Here is a 16,994-nt window from a genome sequence, read left to right on the forward strand (position 1 = left end):
TTTTAGCAACTGCCAAGATCCTTTAAACTAAGAGGACAAAGGCACATAAAAGGCAACACTACTGTGCACGCACTCAGCCCTTTCAAGTTTTACGAAGAGTAAGATATAAAGAAGCAACACAAAGATGCTGCAGTTCACACCGCCAGGAACAAAATACCTTTAATAGGGTTTCGGCATAAAAAAGATGGTGCAATTTCTAGTGCTCTAGACTCCAGTTTAATACTAGAGCAATGAAACTGCTTAGACTCCAGACCTCTAACATAAGGCCAGGGCCCAGCCAAGAGGGGGTATGAGGACCGAGGCTTGAGCATCTTCAAGCCAGGAACCTCTATACAACAAAATCTCAACTGTCAGGGGTCAGAAGGTGGGCACATGCCTGTGACTCGGCCCAGGATGTTGGCTCAGACTACATGGAAGGCGATACATGTCCCAGAATACACCCAACTTTGTGACCGGAGTAGAAGGTCGGTAATGGGAAACACATGTACACCTGTGGCAGATTCATTTTGATATATGGCAAAACCAATACAATATTGTAAAGTTAAAAAAAAAAGAAAGAAAGAGTAATGGAAAATAACCACAAGCGGGCCTAAATAGGACAGGCTTTGAAAGTCACAGGGTTAGAATGGGAAGGCCAAAGCATGGATGGCCACTTCCACAAAGGATGATCACATCTGCACCGCCACATGGTCGAGAAGGGATGGTAAAGGGCAGGGACGCGCTGGCCAAGCTGCCTGGACAAGAGACAAGCAGAAGTGGTGTCCGAGGAGCAGCTGCCACGAAACAGCAATAAGGAAGACACAAGAGCATCTGCTCACTGACAACCACAAAGAACAGAACATCAGCCTCCAGGCCCTCTGTGCTGTGCTGAGGTGCTCAGTCATGTCTGACTCTTTGGTACCCCATGGACTGTAGCCCACCAGGCTCCTCTGTCCATGGGATTCCCCGGGCAAGGATACTGGAGTGGGTTGCCATACCCTTCTCCAGGGGATCTTCCTGACTCAAGGATCGAACCCAGGTCTTCTGCACTGTAGGCAGATTCTTTACCATCTGAGCCAGGGCAGGAAGAAACTCTTGGAGGTGATGAATAGGCTCCTGGCACAGAGTGCAGTGATGGTTTCCAGACATACGTGAATCTCGAAACCAAATAAATCGCAGACATCAGTTTTTTGTATGTCAATCATACCTCAATCAGGAGGTTTGCAAAAATATTTTTTGTCTTATAGTTTACATTCTTAACTGTTACGATATAAGGCCTTAAGATTTTCAGTGACCCGGGCAATAAACATCAATTAAACTAGGAAGCGAGTTGGAGAAACAGTCTCTAGGACACAAGAGACTGGAGGTGGAGTCACCGTTCAGAATTCAGCCTGGGTGCCCCACAGGGTGGGAGGAAGACAGGTTTAGCTGAAAAACTCAGAGGACCTGCTGTTCATACATAATGCCTTAAAGGAAGCACGTGGATCATTCCTGCAGCCCTCCTGGGAACACGACACAAGCCCTGACATTCTTACAGGTAGGTGCCCAGGGAACCACGGGCCAGAGAAAGGGATCCACCTGAGTGTTGCCTCAGATCTACCCTCCAGGAGTCCTGTCCCTTCGGCTGATAAGACAGGGATCTGAGTGGGATACACAGTGGACTCCCAGATGTTCTCTCCCAGCCAACCACAGACGGCCTAAAGAGGTCATCGTTGGTTTTAGACAAAAGAGCAGTTCAAATCAATGCTAACTCTGAGACACTCAAACATCCAGGTGATGCCACAAAGCGACTGCACACCTGCTTCCAAAAATGAGTCTCAGGTGGGCTCAGTGGACCAGAGTTTGCTGGCACTGCGGCAGTTCAGAGTCGCTCACACAGAAAGGACGGCCAGAACTGAGATAACAGGCAGTGGCATGCGGTGGGGAGGACGGCTAAAGATGGGCCAAGGACATCCATACACACATCCATGGAGCCACTCCCACAGCTGAGGCACAGGAGCAAGGAGAAAAGCCAGGGGCAGAAAGTGAGCAGAGCAGAAGCTACACGGTCTGAGAAGTAGGAGAACGAAGCTCCCCAACCTGGCATGAAATCCATTCCATCATTCCACCCAAATCTGCATCCGACCCACCCCTGCCACAGCGCCCCCACCAAGTCACCTCCTCGCCAGTGTCCCTCTGCCCTCCTTCCCCATCCAACCCCCACTACTCCAACAGGGTGCATTATCTAAACCCCACCTGTGACCAGGACATCACCGCAAAGTCCGACAAACTTGTTTCTCCAACTGAGGTCTCTTGTGGAGGATGAAGGGTGGGCATGAAAACGACACATCTTTCTGGAATGTTGGGGCTTCTCTGCTGGCTCAGAAGGTAAAGAATCTGCCTGCAAAGCCGGAGACCTGGGTTCGATCCCTGGATTGGAAAGATCCCCTGGAGAAGGGAATGGCAACCCACTTCAGTATTCTTGCCTGGAGAATTCCATGGACAGAGGAGCCTGGCAGGTTATAGTCCATGGGGTCACAAAGAGTCGGACATGACTGAGTGACTAACACTTTCATACTTTTTCACTTTTCTGGAATGTCAGTGTTACACAATGGCAAATGATGTTGAATCTGTCGAATCAAACAAAAACTTCAGAACAACTTTATGCTTGCGGTGGGCTACTCTTTGAAGAGCCTCAGCCTTCTCCTAGGCAAATTTCTGTTATTGAGGGGTGCACTGTGGTGAAAAATTTTAGTACGCTGGCCAAAGTCAGTCAGACTTGTGTTTCTCCAGATTAAGATAAGAAGCCAAAGAAAAAAAGACTGAAGACGTATAAAACAGAAAAAGTCCAATATGAATTTAAATCATATGGTAGTCTCTTACTTTCTGGACTGGTGACCTGGCTTTGAATCCAAGCTTGATCACTTCCTAGTTATATGACTCAGGGCAAATTATTTAACTTTTCCGTGACTTGTTTTTTTTTTTTTCTATTTGTAAAATGAAAATGACAATAACTCAAAGGGCTGCTGTAAGAATTAAGCATAAATATTCTAAAGAGAGCTAGCTTAGCATAGTGCCTGGTTGACAGCATGAGATTGGCTATTATTTGTAAATTCCAAGTCCGCCCCAGTTTGTTAAAGTGTTCTGAGGCTTTTGTAAGTCCACAATTAGGCTCAGACAGGAAAACGTCTATTCTGATAAGCAGTCCTGCCATACCAGTCAGTCTGTCCCTGAGGGATATTTTAGGCTTCATACACAAAAGAGTACATTTAATTACCCAGCTCAAGAGTCCTCTTGAGATCAGAAACATGGAGAAAACCAGAAGCCAATCCAACATCATTCTTTGTCATTTACAAAGTTCAAGACACTGAACCAAAAACAAGTTAACAAACCTCAGTGTGTGAACTATGTACACTCTTCCAAGGACACCAACCTGAAATACACAGAAGAGGAAGGTCTGAAGAATCCCACTGCTGACAGCTCTTACTAATCAGTTGCCACGAGGGGTTTCACAAACGTACACAAATACTGATATCATCTTTTGTCATCTAGGTACTGAGTATCGCTCAAGTGATGAGATGGAATGTGGGGAGGGAGGGGTAGCTGAAAACCAGCCTGACCTGAAGCCGAAGGACCTGCTCCACTCACGGCTGGCACCAGCGGGCAGCAGGGTGAAAGTCTGCTGGGAGAGACTGGAAGCACCTGCCCTTTTTCTCTCACCCGAATTCCAACAGACTGTCTACTTCCATCTGACTTGTAGCCCAGATAACATGTCACCTACCGCTTTCGGTTTCTCCTAAGAAACTCCTTATTTTCTATCATCTGTTTCTCAATATTATAAATTTTTAAGAGGGGGAAATAATAAATACAGAGCCACAGAGCCCAAGCACTGCAATTAGAGAGTAGCCTCGACTTGCCACATCTGTAGAAAAGCCCGAGCAGCAATGAGGATCTGGTGCAGCCAAAAATAATAATAAATAAATAATTTTTTAAAGGGCAACTTTTCACCTATTTTATTGCACTATCAACACTTTCAAGGCAGGGTGCCTTTTACACTTTCAAATCTGGTCTCAGAACACAGTGTAAGATACATGAACAGATAGTCATACATAATAAATACATCACTGTGGAGGCAAGAAAAGTCTTGGTTTAACTAAAAAAAAGTTCCTAACACCACCAAGAAGTGTCTACCATTATTTTTTTTACTTCAAATAAGTTAAGCTACTTTAAGAATACAACAAAAGGACTTTTCTATTCATAGTTTCCTTTGGATTTACTTCTGCAAACCAACACAATTTAGGCTGCTGTTTCAAAGAAAAATGATGAACCCATTTCTTCATCCTGAACATGCTTCTCTTATAATCTTATACTGTTGAAAACTAATTTTTAAACCGAATATTTAACCTGCCTTTCTATACTAACTATATCTCAAATAATATAATTCCTCTTTATAAAGATATCCTAATAAATTAGAAAGGGAGACAGAATTTAAATATCACCATTTTGCAAACCCCTCATAAAATAAAGGGGTTTCCCAGGCAGAGCAATGATAAAGAAGGTAGGGGACTCGAGAGACACGGGTTCAATCCCTGGGCCAAGAAGATCCCCTGAGAAGGAAACGGCAATCCACTCCAGTACTCTTGCCTGGAAAATTCCATGGAGAGAGGAGCCTGGCAGGCTATAGTCTGTGGGATCACAAAGAGTTGGACACAACTGAGCAACTGAGAAATAAAATAATGGATCTAGAGAATGATTATTAATGACCATGAATATTACAAAGAGACAACCAACACTGTCTGAATCCAGCTACAAGTACACCACACCACTGTGAAGCAATATTGTCCCAAAAAATAGACACTGAATCAAATCAAGATCAGGTTACCATTTACAGGAAATAAAAGAACAGAAGAACAGGTTAAACCACACATTAAATTGAAAGCATCACAACAGGTTACTACCTGTTATAACTCTTTTTAATTATGATGACGTCACCAAGCAAATATTTTTTGATACACAGACACAGGACATTTCTTGCAGGTTTCTTTGTGATTATCTCCATCTAAAAAGAGGAAAATCAGCCAAGTAATAGCATGTTTACAGATGTGCTTATGCTGTCAAGAGAGAAAAATGGGCCCCTTCATACAGGTCTGGAATTGCCAATCTCAGAAATGTTTGCTTTCCTAGTGTTACTAAGCTTTCTTTCGCTGGGAAAAAATACAGCCCTGCTGAGCCAAGATGTAGCAAGTCCCTGCTTCTAAGAAGATCACTTTGGGAGGAAGAGAAGAGGTTGGATCTGGTTCAGCACCCCAAGGAGACAGAGCAGAATGAGGGGCTGGCGCTCAGCTATGCTGGAGGTGTCAGGAGCCAGCTCTTTGCTCTCAGGATCCAGGAACTCTGGGGCTCCTCAAGAACCTTTCAGGACATCCATGACATTAAAAATATGTGACAACGTTAAGAAGCTGTGCCTTTAAATAAAATAAATAAAATTTCCTGTTTGAAACTGCAAGCCAATAAATACTAATAGATACAACCCATGCAAACAAAAACATCCTTAATAATTTTTAAGAGTGTGAAGCATACTGTGACCAAAGGTCTGAAAACTGCAGCTGTGAGAACGGAGGTCAAGGCCATGCATCTTCAAAGGAGCTATCAGAGGTGACTTTGATTTCTCCTTCAAAGGAAGCACCAAAAGTTGGCAGCCCAGCAGGAGCAGGTGGCAGAGCACTTTTAACTCCACGTGGTTAAAAGTCAAGATAGTGAATACGAGCAGGAGACTGGCATCCAGGGTCCCAGTAATGTTCTGTGTCTTCACCCAAGTGCTGGTTACACAGTGTGTCTGCTTTGTGAAAATTCAGTGACCTGCACACTTAGGACAGTTGCATTACATATTTCTAGGTACCTGGTGTATGCATTTCTCTAGGTATGTCTTATACTTGAATAAATTTTTTTAAATTCACAGTTTAAGATGCACAACAACTTCAGGTTTGTCCTAAGGGGAGTCATTATACACAACTTACTTTGGAAGAGCCTGATGAAAATAATCAAATATTTAACTTAAAAATTTTAATTTAAAAGCCTCAATACAGACAACCGTAACTTTTCTGGGTTAAGAGCTATATACCATCTAGGTTGGATTCCTTGCCAAGATCAGGAAGAGAATTCTGTGCTTACCTCTCGCATTTTTTAAACTGCAACAATGAAGTCATAATTTCTTAATGAAATCAAATACAACTGTAAAAAATGAAATCTCCCAACTAAAGGCAAAACTAAGGCCGGATTCCCTCCAGGGTGTTAAAGTGATCAAGTGGCCTCTATCCCTGCTAATCTTCACTGATCACCACAAGTCTAGACAAATGCAGTGAGAGACCAAACACAGAGCAAGGTGGTGAGAAGCGTAAGGAAAAGACACACGGCCATTATGTAAAGATGAAATAATCACCTTCATAGAACACCCAAAAGAAAAAGTAACCGTTAAAATACAACAGACTCAGCACAATTGCTAGGCCTGCAAAAAAGGTTAAATATAGACAGGTTAGCTAACTGACTTACATCAATACATACAGACACATCTGTATCAACAGGATTCCCTCCACAAGGGAGAAAAAATGGGGAGAACAGGAGTCAAAAGTGTCATTCACACAGAAACGAAAACTGATATACCTAGGAATTAATCCAACAAAGACGACATAGAATGTGGAGAAACGAAAACTGTATTGAAAAACCATAAATATCTTTTCCTTTTTTCTTTTTAACTGGAGTACAGCTGCTGTACAATGTTGTGCTGGTTTCTGCCGTACAACGTGAATCAGCCGTAAGTACACCTGTGTACCCTCCTTGCTGAGCCTCCTTCCATCCCATCCCACCCCTCTAGGCTGTCACAGAGCACCAGGCTGAGCTCCCTTTTTACACAGCAGTTTCCCACCATACACATACGTCAATGCTACTCTCTCAAGTCCGTTCTCTATCTATTATTGCACTGCAAATAGGTCTCTCTGATACATGGTTTCAACCATGGCCCTAGGTCAGTATCACCCGAGGCCCTTTTTAAAAATTCAACTGCGGAGCTCCACTCCCTAGAGATTCAGTTGATCTGGGTTAAACAGGCATGTCTCTAACTATCCAGTTAATTCTAACATAAAGCCAGAGTTGAAAACCACCAGCTTAAATAATTTTGAAGACGCACAGATGGGACACGCTTCCACATAGCAAAACACGTAAATAAGTTGTAATAGCGAAAATAAAAACAAAAACCAGTGTGGAACTGGAACAAACTAGAAACCCACCTTTGTTAACTAAGAATGGAGAAATATGTCCTTAACAAGACCCGGAAGGTGGAATAAATGGATGGATCAAATTGTAACAAAAATTAAGATTCTGTTCAATAAAAAAAACAACATGCAAAAAAAGGCTAAGAAAATATTTGCACTGTTTAAAATCTAATAAGAGATTAACATTGAGAATATACACACACAAAAAAAAAAACCTGCTGTAATTTAAGGCTGAAACATGTGAAGATAAAGAAACCCAACGCAAAGAACATGTCAATGCCAATTCACAAAAGGCAAAACCCACACACCTAAGCAGCATCTGACAGGATACTTAACTGTACTAGTAAACAGAGAATTGCCAATCAGAACAGTAACATATGTGCCCAAGATTGCTCCATCTGTGAAATCAGATTGGAAAAAATTATAAGGTCAGAAATGATCAAATGCTAGCAAGAACGCAGGGAGTAGGAGCAAGCCACAGCCAGCCCAGGTAATAATGTGGCAGAACTCAATGAAATTACATTTATGCCCAGGAGAGAGTGCTGATGTGGGGAGGGGGAAAACACAATAAAACAACATGAGTGGCTCTGCCTGGACCCGTATTGATAGAGGGCCAGTAACTCCAGTCTGCACCCTCAGCTGGGGAGGGTCCCAGTCCCGACCACCTCATACACCCATCACAGTATGTAGCAAGTCACACACTAGACACTGTGCCCTACGCTGGGGACACAGCAGTGAAGACCAGATCCCTACCCTCAGAGCTGACATCCAATGAAGGAAACGTAAAGAGGAAACAGATAAAATTATGGTAAGCATGTGACAACTGCTACAACGGAAATAAACGGGTGTCTGTGCCAGGAAGTGATGGCATGCGGGGCTGGGGGTTGGGGGATGTCCGCCAGAGAGAGGTGGGCTCTTGGTGATGGGGGGGGGGGGGGGGTGGGCGAGGGAGGGAGCCAGGTGTCCAGCAGCTGGGGTGGGACCTCCATGAATGCCTCCAGGGCATCAATGGCAGTCACCCCTCCCCAGGGGAGCCTGCAGGTATTCAAAAGATGACTTCTCTCCTGCAGTGAATGCCTAAAAGCCACCTTTAAGATGCCTGCTCTATAAAGTGTGGACTACAATGATTATAGCTAAACTCCAGTATATTCTGACCAAAGAGTTCAATCTTTTAAGGCGGGGGAAAAAAACATACTACCAATGTGAATATTCTACGTCCCTAAAAAAGGTTTCTCAAACTTACTAGGATCCACAAATAGCTCCTTCATTCATTAAACAGAAGTCAAGCATTCATATATCTCTCCCACAGCACACTGAAGGGAAATGAGAATACATGTAAATGTTTCTGTCTTTAAGGAACATACTTCAACTTACAAGATTCAGGATCCTATGTATTTCATTCACTAATTGATTTGTATGACTAAAAGCCAGCATTTACAGCATGCTTATAACCCTCCAGGCACTGTCGTATATGAGTTTTTACATACATTCAAGGTCATGTGATACTCTCAACATCATAATACTACATTATTGCCATTTTAGAAATGAAAACCAGAGGTAAGAAATTTGCCTGTTGTCAAAGAAAGTACTAAGTAGCAGAGCAGGAATTCAAAGCCAGATCTTTCAAAAGTCAAAGTCTGGGTTCTTCACCACTACATTTACATTCCCCCTGGAATCATGTCAGTGGATTTCGAAGTGTGGTCCTGGACCAGAAGCATCGCTAGCCATCACCCTGGAGCTTATTAGCAATGCTTATTCGCAGGGCCTATTCCCAGACCTGAGAACTTAAAAACTGTGAGTATGAAGCAGCCGCTGGAATTTTAACAATCCCTCCCCACAGTGATTCTGAGACATGGTAAAGTTTGAGAACCTCAGCTTAAAGTTTTTATACTCAACTTTGTATATGTTAAAAATGAAATGATTTCATTTTGAAAATTCCAAAATAAGAAATTTTGATCCTATTTAAAAATACTCTAAACAGATAAAAATGATATTAATTCCTCTCCTCACTGCCCACAGCCCAACATTTCCTCCCCCTGAACACTGTACCCTGATGAAATCGTCTAAAAAACAGTCAACTCTGATGGGCCTTACTGGGAACTAAATTCAAAACGTGGAAAGAGCACAGAGGTCGAAAAAGAATCTTCAAGTCAAATCACAAGCCATATTAGGAAGAGGAGAAAAAGTGGATTCTATATCAGCTGTAGAAACTTCCTAAGTCTTGGTCCATTGCTCCATAAACGATTTTATCTTTGGCTCGACTCCAAATTTTTACAACATCATTTCCACAAACTTCCAAGTGCCAGAAAAAGAAGTTATAACTCTCAGAAGTATTTGATTCTCAAGATTCAAACTGCTTTAAGTACACATACAGAGGCATTGTCTTGCAACCAGCAAGTTTTTAATCCTGGGTAAAGCTGATCAGAGACTTTTGCCACATGTACACATACACGTATAGTTGCTCAGTCGTATTTGACTTTTTGTGACCCCATGGACTGCAGCCCACCAAAGCTCTTCTCTCCATGGAATTTTCCAGGCAAGAATACTGGAGCAGGTTGCCATTTCCTCCTCCAGGGGCTCTTCCTGACCCAGGGATCGAACCTGCGTCTCCTGTGTCTCCTTCACTGGCAGGCAATTCTTTACCAATGAGCCACCTGGGAAGCCCCTTTTCCCATATACACATACAAACTACAGCAAAAGTGCTGCGCTGCTGCTGCTAAGTCACTTCGGTAGCGTCCAACTCCGTGAGACCCGATAGACAGCCCACCAGGCTCTGCTGTCCCTGGGCAAGAACACTGGGAGTGGGTTGCCATTTCCTTCTCCAATGCATGAAAGTGAAAGGGAAGTCACTCAGTCGTTTCTGACTCTTCACGACCCTATGGACTGCAGCCTATCAGGCTCCTCCATCCATGGGATTTTTCAGGCAAGAGTACTGGAGTGGGTGTCATTGCCTTCTCCATATTCAAGCCTACCTATTTCTAATAAAGCCTGTTTCCAGAGGGAGTAGAAGAACATTATCAAAAATAAGTATATTGGAGGAGGGAGGAGAAGGGGATAACAGAGGATGAGATGGTTGGATGGCATCACTGACTCAATGGACACAAGTTTGAGTAAACTCTGGGAATTGGTGATGGACAGGGAGGCCTGGCGTGCTGCAGTCCACGAGGTCGCAGAGTTGGACACAACTCAGCAACTGAACTGAACCATAATTTTAGAACCTAACATACGCTAAATAATTCTTTTAAGCTGTTCACTTGCATACAAAAGTCATTCATTTTACCAACTTCGGGATTCTGCTTATTTTACATAAATTTGAAGACGGAAGCGTTAAGTGGCCCAAGCCTGGCCCTGGAGCCGCTATAATCCTGACTGAGAATGCTCAGACTTGATTCTGTGGGCTCAGGTGCAGAGAACTCCAGGAAACCCACGCTCGGGCAGCTTTCTCATCTCCCTCGTTGCTTACAACCACCCACCCTCCGTGCCCCAGCCCACACTCTCCCAAGAGCTGGCAGCTCTGCCAGGAGCTTCCCTCCTAGAAGGAGCGTCACCAACTTATTTCCCCTTCCCAAAGCGCCATCAAATCCCTTGACGACCAGAACTACTTCCAAGAAATTATACCAAATTACCAAAGCTCTCCTGCCCACGTAAAGTCAGTGGAACTGAATTATACAGACACATAGCACCCGCCAAAGACCTTCCCACTTGAGTGCTCATCTTGCCTTTTAAAAGTCCAGTGTTTTCTGCAACACCTCACAAAATGCAATCACCCTAACTAGTCCTTCTTCTCCACTACCATTTCTATACCTGGTGTGGCATTATCAAAGCAGCAGCTATGTTTTCTCATCTCCCTCCTATAACAATTAGTGAGCAGCAATTAACCAGTAACTAGCAAGCCAACAGTTCCTGCCTTCCAGGGGAGAAAGCTCCTCTCTCTTTCCTACTTGAAGCTGATAATCATGTTTTTCTAAAAGAATAGAAAGATTTATTAAGTGAGCATTCAAGGAAAAAGCAAAAAAACAGTTTTACATGCCTGGGAAAAAAACCGTTTATGTGTTTGTTCATAGGAGGCATAAAACCACACTCAAATAGCTCATCATAGTTCACATAAGATTTAAACAAAACACAAACCATTAAAAACAAACAGGTTCAAGTGTATAGAAATAAAGACCAATAAACTGACACTGTTCCAGGTACCTGTCTACAGCAAGAACCAGTTTTCTCACAGGTTATTTCTAAAATTACTAACAGCTTCCTTTACTTTAAATTCACCTGCCATGTCCTTCCAATTAATCTCATTTAATAAAGCTGACTTAAATCACTCATTGCAATTCTGTCTGAACTTCAGTGATGACAGCTGTTGTACGTTTGTATCTTTGTCAGTGAAATGCTTATTTAAAAAAAAAAAAACCTGAAATCTGCAGTAAATAGCACCCGGTGCACCATCTAGTGGAAGTACTGTAATGTTGTAATTAAATCTTTTTTGAAGGGTAGAAACCCTTAACATCACAGGGGGCTATGATCCCTAGGTAAGAATACAGGTAAATACTCTACAAGGCTTCCCTGGTGGCTCGGCGGTAAAGAATCCACCTGCAATGCAGGACAGTGGGATTCAATCCCTGGGTTGGGCAGATTCCCTGGAGAAGGAAATGGTAATCAAATCCAGTATTCTTGAATGGAAAATCCCATGGACAGAGGAACCTGGCAGGCTACAGTTCCTGGGATCACAAAGAGTCGGACATGACTTAGCGACTAAACCACCACCACTCTGCAAACAGAATAAATCTTTTTCCAACCTCCCACATCACAATGCAAGAGATGCTTATCAAAAGAAAGCTCACTTTCTGTACAAATCAGCAGATGATAAAGGTTTCTTTATGAAATGTTCTGCTTGGGTGCTAGAAATTTTAATTTGACCAAAAGAGTAAAAATTAAGTAAAGATACTGAGTGCAAAAAAGAACAAATGAGTAAACAGAATCAGAACTGGACTAACAAGGCCTATGTGAAGGATGCTTTACTTAACAAATAAGTTATTTCAAAATGTACATGTTCCACCCAGCAGAGCACCTGCCATGAATACAAGGGGTTACTTCATGATCAAATAGTTCCATTCAGTAATAAATAAGGCATTTCCATGTTCCTGATGACTAATAAATTTAACATAACCTAACAACTCCCTAGGATTCCCCACGCCTTGGGATTATTCAAGGAGTCCCTCCCATCCATCCAACTAAACCTACTTGCCATTAATCCTTGAACTCCCTTGTGTTACTCTGATCAAAGGATAGAGGATTTTACATGTTTGACACTTCTAAATTTATAGCAAAAACTTCCTGCAAAAAAAAAATCATAACCAAAATGTATTACCCTTCATTCTTATTTGCCTTATGAATATTAACTAATTCAACTGAATTCAGAAAACACTACTCAAGCCCAATGCTAAGCCAGAGATGCAAACAAAGAAAAGATTTTCGAATGTGGAAAACCTCCCAAAACTTAAAATAGAAATTTTTCACTAGGTTAAAATAGAGATGGCACCTCTAGGTTTTCTTGCCTGTGTGAAAAATGACCTTTCTGGTGAAATTCAAACTATCTTAGCAACCTAGAAGTAAAAAAAAAAGCCTAAGAGAATATTTCACTTGGAAATAACCATCTCCGCCTCTGACTGGTGTGCATGTGAACCAAACCGGCACGCAGAGAAGCTTGATTGACAGCAAGTATCTTCCTGGATCCTGCATTAAACCCCTTAACAGGTGTGTAAGAGCAGAAGTCAAGTGACCTGGGGCAGAATTCCCCTCATCTCTAGGGCCTTCAGTTTATGTACCTGCAAAATGGGCGTGGGGTGCACTACCTGCTTCCGGAGAGTTAAGAGAATACTAATATTGATGGAGTGCGGTGAGCTGCTCAATTAAAAGACCTAAATGCAGTGCACCTGGAAGGGAGGACCGTTGCGAGAGTCCTCCCTGTGCCATTTCTACTCAAACTCGTGACCTTCATTTCACTTGTGAACAAATGGAAAGCGAGAAAAGACTTTTAAGCACGTCAGAGAAAAGGTAACATCAATCGAGGTGCTTTATTAGAGGTGAATCACACCACTGCAGTCAACTGCTTAGGATTTGTCTGCAGAGTACTACTGCCTGGGTAGCAGGTGCAGCCCCCTAAAACCTAAAGCCCAGAGACTATGTTTAGAAAGGTTTTTTATTATTATAATTATTCGAATGCTAACGTTTAAAGAAATAAGAATCGCAATTCAACACCCACCCATGGAGGGAGGCAAAAAAAAAAAAAATCCCACCCCCACCATCTTCCACACCAGCTCGGCATCCTCGCCTCACCCCAACCGCCCGGCCCCCACTGCAGCCCAGACAAAGGTGAGTCACACTGCTGGGTCTGCTTGTCACGGAAGAAAAAAGCCCCAAGTAAGTTCACGTTAGAGGCTACTTTGAATTTCAAAATAATAAATAAGAAGTAAATCGTGTGCCTGGGTAAACGCAGTGCAAAGCGCCGTTTCCAGGAATGTGTAACTCACACCATCTAAGTGCAGATACCTTTCTCGCTTAAAAAAATAAAAAGCCGCCGGGCTGCTCACCGCTTATCAGCAGGTCCTTCTCCCCGGAGCCCGGCTGACTCAACTCCGCGTTTCCCTCCACCTGCACATCCCCCGCCCCGCCGGACCGGCCGCCGCCCCGAGTCCCGCCGCGTCCCGGACTCCGGGGGTCCCGCCCCCACCGCCTGCCAGGTGCAGCGGCCGCGGATCCCGGCGGAGGCGCCCGAGGCGGGCGGAGTCTCCGGGAGACGCGGCCCGATCGGCCCGTGGCTGCGGCGGGAGAGCAGGGAGCTGGCCCGCCGCCCGCCCCGCGCTCGGGCTCGGGCTCGGACACGCGCTGCAGCCCTGGCGCCCCTTACCTGCTCCCAGCGGCCGTGGCCGCGGGAGGAGCACTCTCTCAGGCGTCGGCAGCCCGGGGCCGAAGTACGGAGGCTGCGGCCGTGGCCGCCGCTAAGGACAATCAGCAGCCTGCGGGTTTCGGCACCGCAGCGGCAGGCGCAGGACTCTGGAGCCGGGAACCCGGCCCCCCAACCCTGGCTCCAGTCGCGAGTCACAGCCTTGGCCCCCGCCCGCGGAGGGGCGGAGCCGCGGCCGGAGGGGCGGGGCGGGAAAGCTCCGCCCACGGGGCGAGAGCACGGCGGGTGCCGTATAAAAGGCGCCTGATGATTGGTTGCGATAGGAGTGGGTGTCTCCGATTTGGAGACAGGCTCACCAGCAGCGCTTCTCTCATTGGTCAGTACAAGAAAACAAAGCTGAGTCCTGATTGGTGGCAGCCCTGTAACTCCTCTCCCTCTATGCCAATCATGGAAGCCCCGCCTCCTCCCGCTCCGCTCCGCTCCCAGGTGGCTGCGGTACTCGCGGTCTTCTACATGAGGTACCTCCTTGAAAAGAACCCGGGGTACCCAGGTTCCTTTGCTGGAAGTGAGCTTCCTTGTTCCACCGAGAGTCTTTGATTTCCGTATGAACTTGGTGAATAACAGCTAATCTTCAGCATCGCCTGGATTTAGAGCGATCTCTTGGGTATTTTTTTTAATGCTGCGTAAGATTTAGAAGGAAATTGACATGCAAAGAAAAGGCATGCAGTGTTTTCACCCTTGGCAAGATTATGCTGGAGTGTTTTTTTTAATTACCTTTCCCTGTTCCGTATTAACGTGTAATTACTTTTATAATTAGAAAAAATTAATAGAAAATTAATAAGGTGCAGAGAATGGTAAAGGCAAACTTTGACGGTATCCAGGGGCTAATACTTCGACAACAGAAGAAAATAAACGCAACACCTGATGGCCATCAAAAACGTGTAATACGATCTGGTATCGGCCCCCTTCAGTTGTCTTATAGAACTTGATAAATACCCTTTCCATATAACTACTATTTGCCCAATACACACTGTACAATGACTTACACTGTAAACAGATTTATAGCAAGAACTGAGAATCCAAAGTACAAAATAAAGCTTTAATCAAAAAGGTAGGCTACAGAAAGAAATTTAGAAGATAAATTGGAAAAGTCAGCTAATGGAATTTAAGAAAGAGAAGAATGACAGTCTTCAGAGATGAGAGAACTTTGCAGATTGAAGGCAGAGGCGGGTGGAGGGAGTGGAGATGAAGACCAGTGACCTGAAATTAGAGTCATCTGAGCTCTCAGACTGCATCAGCCCCTGTTGAAAGGCAGTGAAGCGGATCTCACCTGGAGACCACACTTGCTTAACACTCTAGCCGCTTTCCTCTTGTTTGTTCTCTTTGTCATTCCCACGAGGTTCTGAAATAGGCTATTTGAAGTGAAGCACTTCATCCAAAGGGCTTCCCAGGTGGCTCAGTGGTAAAGACTCTGCCTGCCGATGCAGGAGACACGAGATGGATAGGTAATGGCAAGCCACTCTGTTATTCTTGCCTGGAAAATCCCATGGACTGAGAAGCATGGCCGGCTACAGTCCATAGGGTCATAAAGAGTGGGATACAACTGAGCACACACCCACACTTCATCCAACAACTCTGCAAATTTTATAGTATTGAGAAGAAATGGATTTCCACAAAAGTTAAACGTAAGGAAAGAATGTTAGGATAAACATGAACTGAAAGAGTCATTAGGACAGGAGTCCTAATACAAAGAATGAGACCAACCTTTTTTCTGTCATTTCTAGAGAATAAAGATCTTTGGAGGACACAGTAACCTCATTACCTACAAAGATATTTCTTTACAAAACTCTTGTAATAAAAGGAATTCTAAATGATAGTCTGAAAATGTGTCCCAGAGTATGCTGAGAAACTAACTTACTGTTGAGATCTAGTTATGTTTAGAAGAAGAAGGAGGGTGGGCAGAGAAGAAGGGCTTAAATTGCTTGGTATGAACAAATTGGGAGGAAAACTTTCCAAAAAGTGTATTCCACAATAACACCTAAGATTCTGTCACTAAAATTCTTTCTTTGGGATTAAATAATTTATATCAAAGATTATTCTTTTATTCACTAACTCACCAAACAGGTAATCAATATGAATTACCAAATGTTAGTTCCTGCCATGGCTGGCACTCTGCTAAGTATAGTCTTGAATGAGACAGTATGGAAGCTATTCATCAGCCAGGGAAGACAGACAACGAACCACTGAACAGATGAAGTTACAGAAAGGGATCAGAGCAAAGAAGAAAACAGAGACTTGAGAGATGAAGGAGTGACTTTAATTTGGGAAAGGTTAGAGAGAAATACTCTAAGGTGAAATGCTGTACAAGAAATGATAACATTTGTGTTGCCACCTAAATAAGAAACCCTATGTCTGCAAAGTTCTAAGACTATGGCCTTCCTGGTGGGGGAAACAGCAGGGCCCTAAGCGAGGAAGAGAAGTGACATGCTGAAGAAACAGAAAGAAGGCCAGGTGGCTAGGCTGGTGCAAGAAGGGTGGAGGTACCTGGCAGGGCAGAGAGGGCAGCATGGTCTGGGAGGCAATGATTAGAAGTCTTAAAAAAAATAAAGTAAAATAGAAGTCTTTATTCTGTTGCATGGATTCCTGATATTTTTTTCTTTCCTGTCTGTCATTGTTTTTGTGTATTTGGATCAATACCTCAAACATTCATTGAAAGGTTGGCCTTCTCTCCATTTCCCTAGGTGGGCCATGTTCTTTCAGAGAGGGGCAAAGAAGACTTCTTTCTATTTAGTTGCTAAAGTTGGAATAAAATCATTAAGTGTTTAAATGGGCATTCATTCACTAAGTCAGTCTGTCAGACAAATCTT

At 43.8% G+C, this 16,994-nt stretch overlaps 1 protein-coding gene across 1 annotated transcript in view; it reads right to left on the reverse strand.

Moving 5' to 3' along the window:
• Nucleotides 1-14,271, reverse strand: part of MPP7 (MAGUK p55 scaffold protein 7) — a 225,460-nt gene extending 211,189 nt beyond the window's left edge. The window contains exon 1 of the mRNA XM_070381808.1: nt 14,131-14,271. The gene's annotated coding sequence lies outside the window, so the exon portion shown is untranslated. The remainder of the gene's footprint in view (nt 1-14,130) is intronic.
• Between the last annotated feature and the right edge of the window lie 2,723 nt (nt 14,272-16,994).

Source organism: Bos mutus, chromosome 13 (genome assembly GCF_027580195.1).
Source record: "Bos mutus isolate GX-2022 chromosome 13, NWIPB_WYAK_1.1, whole genome shotgun sequence".
NCBI lineage: Eukaryota > Metazoa > Chordata > Mammalia > Artiodactyla > Bovidae > Bos > Bos mutus.